This window comes from Lonchura striata, chromosome 28 (genome assembly GCF_050655825.1).
Source record: "Lonchura striata isolate lonStrDom1 chromosome 28, ASM5065582v1, whole genome shotgun sequence".
NCBI classification, from domain to species: Eukaryota; Metazoa; Chordata; class Aves; order Passeriformes; family Estrildidae; genus Lonchura; species Lonchura striata.
This window is the reverse complement of record NC_140730.1, coordinates 9,036,627-9,046,626: the sequence shown is the minus strand read 5'-3', so window position 1 is coordinate 9,046,626 and position 10,000 is coordinate 9,036,627.

Sequence of the window (10,000 nt, the reverse complement as noted above, 5' to 3'; positions counted from 1 at the left end):
GGACGGTCAAGACGCCCTTCCTCGGCAGCGGGAGGGGCGACACCTCGCCTGCGACGGGGAGCGAATCGGAGAAGAGACCGCCCGGCCCGAACACCGGACCCCCGCCGTGGGCTTCCCCATGACAGAGAAGCCCCGGAAGAAAGCCCGGCCGGCCGGGGGCCCTCTCCGACGCGACCCGAAAAGCCTCATCGATCGGGGCGGACGCGGCTGCACGAGGGCAGAGGAGGCAGCGGAGCGCAGAGGCAAAGCCCCAGCAGCCGCGGAACCGCCCGGCCGAAAGCGTGCAACGCACACCACGGCCCCACGGCAGCCCACCAAGGCGCACGCCCCACCGGCCGGCGCCGCCACGGGTGCGGCTGGGCCGAGAGCGGACGGGCTTGGGGGCTCCGCACGCGTGCGAGCGGGGACACGCGTCCCCGGACCGATCCGCTCGCGGATCGGTCCCGGCACAGGGTAGACCGGGGGGGTGCCGCCACCCGCCCGCGGACAACGGCTCTCCTGGCCGGACGACGGAAGGACGGGACCGCCGGGCCGGGGTGGGGATGGCCTTCACCCTTTTCCGCCCAGGGAACCCGTCCGAGCGTTCGAGAAAGGTGCCACCGGCTTTCGCCCGCCCCGCGGCTGGCGCGCTCTCTCTCTCTCTCTCTCTCGGCCTCTCTTTCTCTCCCCTTCGGAAAAGCCGGGGTACGGCACCGATCAACGGAAAAAAAAAAAAAAAAAAAAAGGCACATGGCGTGCGCGGCCCACAAGGACCCGTGCTAACCACGGGCGCCGGGGGCCCGGGGGGGGGCGAGGCGCGCGCCGCCTTCTCGCTGCCCCCCCCTTCGAAACCCACCGGCATCGCTCGGCTCGGGGCTCGCTCGGGCCCCCGGCTCCACACAACCTCGGCTTTCGTGGGCCCGCACGCTTCTCGGTGCCGCGGCTTAGGGCCGCGAGAGGAAAAGGCCATCGGAGGCCGGGCGGGCGGGGGCCCCCCACAGCACCCGCACACGCCCTTGAAAAAATAGCAACGGACCGCCCGGGGCAGAAGCGGGCTCGGTCGCCACGACCGAGGAAGGGCGAGGCGCCGCCGCCTCGCCCGCGACCTTCCGGGGGTTGCTCTCTGCCGGGGGCTTCGGTCCGTGCTAGGGCGGGCCGGCCACCGCGGCCGGCCCCTCTCTGCCCGCGAAAAAAACAGCCCGCCCGCAAGGCGGGTCCCCGGCTTAAGGCCGAGGAAGGGGGTGACTTCAACAGCACGCGCCGGTGGGACGGGGTGCCGCCACCCCGGCTCCACGGCTCATCGGGCGACCGCCGTCACCGAGCCCCTCCGGCCACGCGGCGAATGCCGAGGCCAGGCCGCGCGCCCCACCGCTGCCCTTCCGACACGGACACGCTGGCAAACAGGTCGGGAGCGGGGGAACCGGGCGCCGCCACCGCGGCGGGCTGGCCGGGCCTTGCTCGGGGAGGAGGCTCTCGGGCGAGGGCCGGGGAAAAAAAAAGCCCGGCCGCGTCGACCCCCGGCTGCCGGCCACTGCCACCGGACCGGCTGCCGGAAAAATGCCTGCCGGAGCGGGCCCCGGCTTAAGGCCAGGCGGAAAAGGGACGAGGCGCCGCCGCCTCACCTGCCACCGATCGTCCCAGGGGGGCCGCCCCCCCTTCAACCGGGCCGGCACGGCAGCCGACCGGAGCGGAGCAACACACACGCGGGGCTTCTCACCGCCTCGCTGCGGCCAGCGAGCGGCTTCTCGACACGGTCTTTCGGGCCGTCTCTCTCGGCTCTCGGCTCTCTCTCTGGTGGCCCTTCACACTGCCCATTCTCTTCTCTCTGGCTTCTCGGGCAGCTCTCCCCGAAAGAGCGCCCTGGGCAGGACGGGAACCGGGACCAAGCCACGCGGCTCACCCGGCCTAGGCGGCACTCGCTCTGCCCCGACGACCGCGCGGCGCGGCCGCCCTATCCTCCGCCTTGCGACGCAGGCACCCTGGAAACCTGCGGGGACGCGGCCCGTCACCTCGCTCCCAATATACGGAAAGATAAGTCCAAGGCCGCCGACGCCTCCAAGGAGACGAGTGGAAGTCGACCGGGAGGGTGCGCCAGCGCAGGCCGACCGCTACGTCGACATAGCCGGAGGCAGCCTGGAACAGCGACCCCTTGGTGAACTTCCGCAGGCGGCCGCGACACCAGGTCTACCCGGGCGGACGGAGACCAGGTCTACCCCGGCTCCGGGATACCAGGTCTACCCCGGCCGCCGGGTACAAGGTCTACCCCGTCTCCGGGATACCAGGTCTACCCCGGCCGCCGGGTACAAGGTCTACCCCGGCTCCTGGATACCAGGTCTACCCCGGCCGCCGGGTACAAGGTCTACCCCGTCTCCTGGATACCAGGTCTACCCCGGCCGCCGGGTACAAGGTCTACCCCGGCTCCTGGATACCAGGTCTACCCCGGCCGCCGGGTACAAGGTCTACCCCGTCTCCTGGATACCAGGTCTACCCCGGCCGCCGGGTACAAGGTCTACCCCGTCTCCTGGATACCAGGTCTACCCCGGCCGCCGGGTACAAGGTCTACCCCGGCTCCTGGATACCAGGTCTACCCCGGCCGCCGGGTACAAGGTCTACCCCGTCTCCTGGATACCAGGTCTACCCCGGCCGCCGGGTACAAGGTCTACCCCGTCTCCTGGATACCAGGTCTACCCCGGCCGCCGGGTACAAGGTCTACCCCGGCTCCGGGATACCAGGTCTACCCCGGCCGCCGGGTACAAGGTCTACCCCGGCTCCTGGATACCAGGTCTACCCCGGCCGCCGGGTACAAGGTCTACCCCGGCTCCGGGATACCAGGTCTACCCCGGCCGCCGGGTACAAGGTCTACCCCGGCTCCGGGATACCAGGTCTACCCCGGCCGCCGGGTACAAGGTCTACCCCGGCTCCTGGATACCAGGTCTACCCCGGCCGCCGGGTACAAGGTCTACCCCGGCTCCTGGATACCAGGTCTACCCCGGCCGCCGGGTACAAGGTCTACCCCGTCTCCTGGATACCAGGTCTACCCCGGCCGCCGGGTACAAGGTCTACCCCGGCTCCTGGATACCAGGTCTACCCCGGCCGCCGGGTACAAGGTCTACCCCGTCTCCTGGATACCAGGTCTACCCCGGCCGCCGGGTACAAGGTCTACCCCGTCTCCTGGATACCAGGTCTACCCCGGCCGCCGGGTACAAGGTCTACCCCGTCTCCGGGATACCAGGTCTACCCCGGCCGCCGGGTACAAGGTCTACCCCGGCTCCTGGATACCAGGTCTACCCCGGCCGCCGGGTACAAGGTCTACCCCGGCTCCGGGATACCAGGTCTACCCCGGCCGCCGGGTACAAGGTCTACCCCGGCTCCGGGATACCAGGTCTACCCCGGCCGCCGGGTACAAGGTCTACCCCGGCTCCGGGATACCAGGTCTACCCCGGCCGCCGGGTACAAGGTCTACCCCGGCTCCTGGATACCAGGTCTACCCCGGCCGCCGGGTACAAGGTCTACCCCGTCTCCTGGATACCAGGTCTACCCCGGCCGCCGGGTACAAGGTCTACCCCGTCTCCTGGATACCAGGTCTACCCCGGCCGCCGGGTACAAGGTCTACCCCGTCTCCTGGATACCAGGTCTACCCCGGCCGCCGGGTACAAGGTCTACCCCGTCTCCTGGATACCAGGTCTACCCCGGCCGCCGGGTACAAGGTCTACCCCGGCTCCGGGATACCAGGTCTACCCCGGCCGCCGGGTACAAGGTCTACCCCGGCTCCGGGATACCAGGTCTACCCCGGCCGCCGGGTACAAGGTCTACCCCGGCTCCGGGATACCAGGTCTACCCCGGCCGCCGGGTACAAGGTCTACCCCGGCTCCGGGATACCAGGTCTACCCCGGCCGCCGGGTACAAGGTCTACCCCGGCTCCGGGATACCAGGTCTACCCCGGCCGCCGCGTACAAGGTCTACCCCGGCTCCTGGATACCAGGTCTACCCCGGCCGCCGGGTACAAGGTCTACCCCGTCTCCTGGATACCAGGTCTACCCCGGCCGCCGGGTACAAGGTCTACCCCGTCTCCTGGATACCAGGTCTACCCCGGCCGCCGGGTACAAGGTCTACCCCGGCTCCGGGATACCAGGTCTACCCCGGCCGCCGGGTACAAGGTCTACCCCGGCTCCTGGATACCAGGTCTACCCCGGCCGCCGGGTACAAGGTCTACCCCGTCTCCTGGATACCAGGTCTACCCCGGCCGCCGGGTACAAGGTCTACCCCGGCTCCGGGATACCAGGTCTACCCCGGCCGCCGGGTACAAGGTCTACCCCGGCTCCTGGATACCAGGTCTACCCCGGCCGCCGGGTACAAGGTCTACCCCGGCTCCGGGATACCAGGTCTACCCCGGCCGCCGGGTACAAGGTCTACCCCGGTTCCGGGATACCAGGTCTACCCCGGCCGCCGGGTACAAGGTCTACCCCGGCTCCTGGATACCAGGTCTACCCCGGCCGCCGGGTACAAGGTCTACCCCGGCTCCTGGATACCAGGTCTACCCCGGCCGCCGGGTACAAGGTCTACCCCGTCTCCTGGATACCAGGTCTACCCCGGCCGCCGGGTACAAGGTCTACCCCGGCTCCTGGATACCAGGTCTACCCCGGCCGCCGGGTACAAGGTCTACCCCGGCTCCGGGATACCAGGTCTACCCCGGCCGCCGGGTACAAGGTCTACCCCGGCTCCGGGATACCAGGTCTACCCCGGCCGCCGGGTACAAGGTCTACCCCGTCTCCTGGATACCAGGTCTACCCCGGCCGCCTGGAACAAGGTCTACCCCGGCCGCCGGGATACCAGGTCTACCCCGGCCGCCGGGTACAAGGTCTACCCCGTCTCCGGGATACCAGGTCTACCCCGGCCGCCGGGTACAAGGTCTACCCCGTCTCCTGGATACCAGGTCTACCCCGGCCGCCGGGTACAAGGTCTACCCCGTCTCCTGGATACCAGGTCTACCCCGGCCGCCGGGTACAAGGTCTACCCCGGCTCCGGGATACCAGGTCTACCCCGGCCGCCGGGTACAAGGTCTACCCCGGCTCCGGGATACCAGGTCTACCCCGGCCGCCGGGTACAAGGTCTACCCCGGCTCCGGGATACCAGGTCTACCCCGGCCGCCGGGTACAAGGTCTACCCCGTCTCCGGGATACCAGGTCTACCCCGGCCGCCGGGTACAAGGTCTACCCCGTCTCCTGGATACCAGGTCTACCCCGGCCGCCGGGTACAAGGTCTACCCCGTCTCCTGGATACCAGGTCTACCCCGGCCGCCGGGTACAAGGTCTACCCCGTCTCCTGGATACCAGGTCTACCCCGGCCGCCGGGTACAAGGTCTACCCCGTCTCCTGGATACCAGGTCTACCCCGGCCGCCGGGTACAAGGTCTACCCCGTCTCCTGGATACCAGGTCTACCCCGGCCGCCGGGTACAAGGTCTACCCCGGCTCCGGGATACCAGGTCTACCCCGGCCGCCGGGTACAAGGTCTACCCCGTCTCCTGGATACCAGGTCTACCCCGGCCGCCGGGTACAAGGTCTACCCCGGCTCCTGGATACCAGGTCTACCCCGGCCGCCGGGTACAAGGTCTACCCCGGCTCCGGGATACCAGGTCTACCCCGGCCGCCGGGTACAAGGTCTACCCCGGCTCCTGGATACCAGGTCTACCCCGGCCGCCGGGTACAAGGTCTACCCCGTCTCCTGGATACCAGGTCTACCCCGGCCGCCGGGTACAAGGTCTACCCCGGCTCCGGGATACCAGGTCTACCCCGGCCGCCGGGTACAAGGTCTACCCCGGCTCCGGGATACCAGGTCTACCCCGGCCGCCGGGTACAAGGTCTACCCCGGCTCCGGGATACCAGGTCTACCCCGGCCGCCGCGTACAAGGTCTACCCCGTCTCCTGGATACCAGGTCTACCCCGGCCGCCGGGTACAAGGTCTACCCCGTCTCCTGGATACCAGGTCTACCCCGGCCGCCGGGTACAAGGTCTACCCCGTCTCCTGGATACCAGGTCTACCCCGGCCGCCGGGTACAAGGTCTACCCCGGCTCCTGGATACCAGGTCTACCCCGGCCGCCGGGTACAAGGTCTACCCCGGCTCCTGGATACCAGGTCTACCCCGGCCGCCGGGTACAAGGTCTACCCCGTCTCCTGGATACCAGGTCTACCCCGGCCGCCGGGTACAAGGTCTACCCCGGCTCCGGGATACCAGGTCTACCCCGGCCGCCGGGTACAAGGTCTACCCCGGCTCCTGGATACCAGGTCTACCCCGGCCGCCGGGTACAAGGTCTACCCCGGCTCCGGGATACCAGGTCTACCCCGGCCGCCGGGTACAAGGTCTACCCCGGCTCCGGGATACCAGGTCTACCCCGGCCGCCGGGTACAAGGTCTACCCCGGCTCCTGGATACCAGGTCTACCCCGGCCGCCGGGTACAAGGTCTACCCCGGCTCCTGGATACCAGGTCTACCCCGGCCGCCGGGTACAAGGTCTACCCCGTCTCCTGGATACCAGGTCTACCCCGGCCGCCGGGTACAAGGTCTACCCCGGCTCCTGGATACCAGGTCTACCCCGGCCGCCGGGTACAAGGTCTACCCCGGCTCCGGGATACCAGGTCTACCCCGGCCGCCGGGTACAAGGTCTACCCCGGCTCCGGGATACCAGGTCTACCCCGGCCGCCGGGTACAAGGTCTACCCCGTCTCCTGGATACCAGGTCTACCCCGGCCGCCTGGAACAAGGTCTACCCCGGCCGCCGGGATACCAGGTCTACCCCGGCCGCCGGGTACAAGGTCTACCCCGTCTCCGGGATACCAGGTCTACCCCGGCCGCCGGGTACAAGGTCTACCCCGTCTCCTGGATACCAGGTCTACCCCGGCCGCCGGGTACAAGGTCTACCCCGTCTCCTGGATACCAGGTCTACCCCGGCCGCCGGGTACAAGGTCTACCCCGGCTCCGGGATACCAGGTCTACCCCGGCCGCCGGGTACAAGGTCTACCCCGGCTCCGGGATACCAGGTCTACCCCGGCCGCCGGGTACAAGGTCTACCCCGGCTCCTGGATACCAGGTCTACCCCGGCCGCCGGGTACAAGGTCTACCCCGTCTCCTGGATACCAGGTCTACCCCGGCCGCCGGGTACAAGGTCTACCCCGGCTCCGGGATACCAGGTCTACCCCGGCCGCCGGGTACAAGGTCTACCCCGGCTCCGGGATACCAGGTGTAGCCCGGGGGGCCGGACAACGGGTCTACCCCGGCGCCCGGAGGAAAAGTCTACTCCGGGGCCATGGCAAGAGGTATTTCCCCATACCCGGGTAGTAGAGCGTTTCTCAATGGCCGGCTTTACCTTTTTTTGCCTGGTGGGGGTGGGGGGGGCGGGCGCGAGGGGGGGGGCTCGGTGTGGGTTTTTTTGGGGGGTGGGGGAATGTGCGTTGCGGGACTTTTGGTTCGAGTTTTCTGGGTTTGTTTTAGGAGTTACGGGGTTATCCCTTTGTTTTTTGTGGCTTGGTTCCCCTTGGTCTGGTTTGGGGTTCGGGTTTCATTTCCCGCGCTTCCCCTTTCCTCCCTTCTCGAAGAGAACGACTCTTCTGTTCCCTCGGCGCAAGAAACTGATCCGGAAAAGGAATTTTCTTGACGAACTTTATTTCTTTCCCTCTGGTACCCAGAGCGATCCCAGACCAAGCTGACAGGCAGCCTGCGTCAGCCTGCCGTCGAAGCAGCGTCAGCAGCCCCCTCCGCCCGGGGTGCCGCGCAGCCCTACCCGGCCGAACGGAATTTCAGTGGGGCCAGCGCGCAAGGGAAGCGAGGGAGGGAGGGAGGGACGGGGGGGCGGGGGGGGGAAGGGAGGGAGAGAGAGACAGAGAGAGAGGGGCACGGTGACACACACGCCGGCTCCACACACTCGCAATCCGACGCCGCCCCCTCAGAGCCCGCCCATCGACGGTTGGGGGCGCCCCGCCTGAAGACTTTCCCTGCCTCCGCCCATCGGCGGTTGGGGGCGCCCCGCCCTGCCCCATCAGACTCCCCGGCGCCGCTCGCAGACTACTTTCCCCACCCCCGTCGCCGTCCCCCGCCCGCTCTCTCCTCGGCCGGTTCGCACACCCGCAGCGGCGGGAGGGCCAGGAGCGGGCCGACACCGAGGAAGGCGGGTCCTTCGGCCAGCAGGGCCGGGGCCCGCGGCAGAGGCGGCCCCTTTGCCGAGAAGCCTTCTCTTCGGCTCTCGCCCAGCCTTCTGCTTTGACGGCCTTCTTTCCTTGACGCTCCAGCCCGGCCTGGCCCCGTCCGAGCCCGGGGCAGGACGGCAGCGGGGTGGGGGGGAGGGGGGTCGAGCGGCTGAAGGCAGTGAGGGATCCGGAGACGGAGGCAGGAGCCGGGCCGCTGTCGCTTTGGGCACGGAGGAGGCGGGAGCGCTGCCGGCTCCCAACGGCCGGCTCCTTCCCTCTCTAGACTGGCGCCGGGCGGCCGCAGGGTGGGTCGTGCGCGGGACAGCAGGTCCGCCCGGGACACCAGGGCGACAGTTCTGCCGCAGCAGCCGGGCGGCCGGAGGCCGGGCCCGGAGTAGGACGACAGGTCTACCCCGGCGCCCGGAACACCAGGTCTACCCCGGCTCCAGGGCAACAGGCCTACCCCGGCGCCCGGAATTCCAGGTCTACCCCGGTGCCCGGAACACCAGGTCTACCCCGGCTCCAGGAGAACAGGCCTACCCCGGCGCCCGGAATTCCAGGTCTACCCCGGCTCCAGGGGAACAGGCCTACCCCGGCGCCCGGAATTCCAGGTCTACCCCGGCTCCCGGAAGACCAGGTCTACCCCGGCGCCCGGAAGACCAGGTCTACCCCGAGGCTTCCGTGCACCAGGTCTACCCCGGCGCCCGGAAGACCAGGTCTACCCCGAGGCTTCCGTGCACCAGGTCTACCCCGGCGCCCGGAACACCAGGTCTACCCCGGCTCCAGGGGAACAGGCCTACCCCGGCGCCCGGAATTCCAGGTCTACCCCGGCGCCCGGAAGACCAGGTCTACCCCGAGGCTTCCGTGCACCAAGTCTACCCCGGCGCTCGGAACACCAGGTCTACCCCGGCTCCCGGAACACCAGGTCTACCCCGGCTCCAGGGGAACAGGCCTACCCCGGCGCCCGGAATTCCAGGTCTACCCCGGCGCCCGGAAGACCAGGTCTACCCCGAGGCTTCCGTGCACCAAGTCTACCCCGGCGCTCGGAACACCAGGTCTACCCCGGCTCCAGGGGAACAGGCCTACCCCGGCGCCCGGAATTCCAGGTCTACCCCGGCGCCCGGAAGACCAGGTCTACCCCGAGGCTTCCGTGCACCAAGTCTACCCCGGCGCTCGGAACACCAGGTCTACCCCGGCTCCCGGAAGACCAGGTCTACCCCGAGGCTTCCGTGCACCAGGTCTACCCCGGCTCCCGGAACACCAGGTCTACCCCGGCTCCAGGGGAACAGGTCTACCCCGGCGCCCGGAATTCCAGGTCTACCCCGGCTCCCGGAAGACCAGGTCTACCCCGGCTCCAGGAGAACAGGCCTACCCCGGCGCCCGGAATTCCAGGTCTACCCCGGCTCCCGGAAGACCAGGTCTACCCCGGCGCCCGGAAGACCAGGTCTACCCCGAGGCTTCCGTGCACCAGGTCTACCCCGGCGCCCGGAAGACCAGGTCTACCCCGAGGCTTCCGTGCACCAAGTCTACCCCGGCGCCCGGAAGACCAGGTCTACCCCGAGGCTTCCGTGCACCAAGTCTACCCCGGCGCCCGGAAGACCAGGTCTACCCCGAGGCTTCCGTGCACCAAGTCTACCCCGGCGCTCGGAACACCAGGTCTACCCCGGCTCCCGGAAGACCAGGTCTACCCCGAGGCTTCCGTGCACCAGGTCTACCCCGGCTCCCGGAACACCAGGTCTACCCCGGCTCCAGGGGAACAGGTCTACCCCGGCGCCCGGAATTCCAGGTCTACCCCGGCTCCCGGAAGACCAGGTCTACCCCGGCTCCAGGAGAACAGGCCTACC